The sequence below is a fragment of the Octopus bimaculoides genome, chromosome 1 (assembly GCF_001194135.2).
Source record: "Octopus bimaculoides isolate UCB-OBI-ISO-001 chromosome 1, ASM119413v2, whole genome shotgun sequence".
Classification (NCBI taxonomy): Eukaryota; Metazoa; Mollusca; class Cephalopoda; order Octopoda; family Octopodidae; genus Octopus; species Octopus bimaculoides.
The window spans coordinates 157,403,291-157,405,790 of record NC_068981.1 but is presented as its reverse complement, the minus strand read 5'-3'; the positions used below and the strand labels follow the sequence as shown (position 1 = coordinate 157,405,790).

The 2,500-nt window shown below is 35.7% G+C and overlaps 1 protein-coding gene across 1 annotated transcript in view; it reads left to right on the top strand.

The window, feature by feature from the left end:
- The window catches only part of LOC106871405 (ninjurin-2), a 99,281-nt gene that overhangs the window by 27,076 nt on the left and 69,705 nt on the right, over positions 1 to 2,500 (top strand). The window lies entirely within an intron of this gene.

The window sequence follows — 2,500 nt, the reverse complement described above, 5'->3', positions numbered from 1 at the left end:
GATGATTATGATGGAGGCTGGAGGGTATATCAGCCGAAACGTTGTGTTAACAACAAACAAGATGAGGACAAATATCCGCCAAATGTAAATAATGTAAATAATGTACATAATTCCTCATCTCTTAAATATAGAACTATTTTCTATTTATCACAGGCTTTGTTGGAGCTCCTGGAGTCTTGCATGCGTTGCGGGTTTACTACCTGCAGCCTATAGTACCATGCTTTCCATTCTTTTCAGTTATCTAATACTTGTCTGATTATTCTGGCCGTGCCAAGAAGGCAAATCTTTTGTAACGGTTTCATCCACTCTGTTACAGATACGGCACAGCGGAGACACTTGCTCATTCCTAAGGTTGACCCTTCAGTTCGTGGCCAAAGTTTGATCCTCCGCTGCCAGTATAGTGCTCTTGGTCTCTCTTTTTAAGGTTCCTTTCATCAGCCAATCGCACCTATTTTTTCCAGCAACTTCTGTTGTGGCTACATGGAATTGATTGTGTAGTCCCTTCTTGCGTAATTCTTCTTTATGTCCTTTTTGTACTTCTTTCTTTGTTTTCCCTTTTTCCTCTGCTCTCAATACACCATACTCCCTGTTATTATTATTATTATTATTATCATCATCGTCATCATCATCATCATCATCATCATCATCATTATCATTATTATTATTATTATTATTATTATTATTATTATTATTATTATTATTATTATTACTTAGTATGAAGAGTGCGGTGCGATTGCAATAATTATTTTATTGGTTGAACGATATTTCGACAGCTAGTGTTTCTTTGTCGAGTTCAAAACGAAAAGTAATAAAAATTCAAAATTATAGAAATTCAAATCCAAAATATGAATGAGAACAACCGGCGTCCCCATGTTAATGGGATGACATCATCAGTCTTCAATTTTCAAGTTTACAACTGGCAAAAAGAAAAAGAAAGAAAAAAGAGAGAAAAAAGAGAAGGAAAGAAAAAAAGAAAAAGTAAAAGAAGAAGAATATTTAATTAAACAGTTTTATGTAAATATGATGAAATTCTCCTGTCATTTTATTCATTCTTCCGGGGCGTGATGTTAATAATCCGCAAACATATTTCTCCTCGTGCATTTTGAGTACTGAAAGTCTAGCAGATTCAGAATATTTTCTGAGATTATGCACTTTCAAGCCATTTTCAAAATTGCAGTCATTTGATGCAGAACGTTCGGCAAGTTCTGTCGAACTACTGTTATTGTGCCTGATGTCATATCTGTAGCTATTGAATCTTTTGTTTAATTGTTCATGTTGTGGCAAGAGTCATTGACACCCTTGGGGGATTGGAAGAATGAACTAGCCGAACTCTTATAAAGAGTAGCGTATGGGTTGAGACAGAGGTCGGTAGGAGTCGTTGATTCGGTGTGTTAGTTCCGCGCTGAACTCGCACCGAACTCAGTGTTTTGGTGCGAACTGAACACGCACCGAACCCGCAAGTTGCTGTAATGGTAGTTGTTCGAATTACTGTGTGTTGGTCCCGTCGCTAGAATGTGGTAGGGGTTCAATTCCCCTGCTCACAATATATCGGATGCAGCTGTGCAGTGTTAACCAGTTAGAGGAGAAGTCTTCTTGGGGTTTATAAATCGCACTAAAGTCCATTCGAAAGAAAAAATATGAGTGCTAACAAGAGTGCTTAGTACAACAAAAAACAAGAGTGCTAACACTAGTGCTTAGTGCAGCGAAAAACAAGAGTATTGTGTTTATACGAATCAAAGTAAAAGTTATTAACATATATAAATTAGAAACTATTGTTGAGTATTTGAGGCGTAGAAGCTCCCTCAAGGCCTGTTCAAGTAGAATTGACACATCCTGTACAACACATCTTGTACAACACATCCTGTACAACAGCATGAAAACCAATAAAAAAGAAGTCACAGGAAATCTTCAAAGAATAAATGCTTCAATGGGTTTTTTAATTTCATTGTTTTAATTTAATAATAAAAATGTGGGGGGTTTTCCACAGATATGTAACGCCATTATTCTGTTGCTATTGTGTGTGAGTCGTGTATTGAAAATATTTATTTATTTAATAATTTTTTACTATTATTTATGCTGTTTATATAAATAGCAAGGTGGAACGGAACTTTTTCCTGTGACTGCTTTCCTCTCCAAAATTGTAACCTTTTTAGTGTTTTATTTTTAAATTCTGTAACTTTATTTCAGCTTACCGCGGCATTATATAAGCTCAATAATTATGTTATGCACTCTTATGTATGTATTTGTGTGTGGGTAGTTGTTTTAGTGGCGAAACGAAGGCAGGACAGTCACTGGGACTATTAAAAAGAAAACGTTTTCGTAGTTTGTTAGTTTGGGCTATTTTTGGTACAACAACTGACCGGGAATGAATAAAATGTTAAATGTGACTTGCAGATGTCGGCTTTCAAGAGTATAAACATGACTCGAATCATGTAGTAGTAGTAGTAGTAGTAGTAGTAGTAGTAGTAGTAGTAGTAGTAGTAGTAGTAGTAGTAGTAGT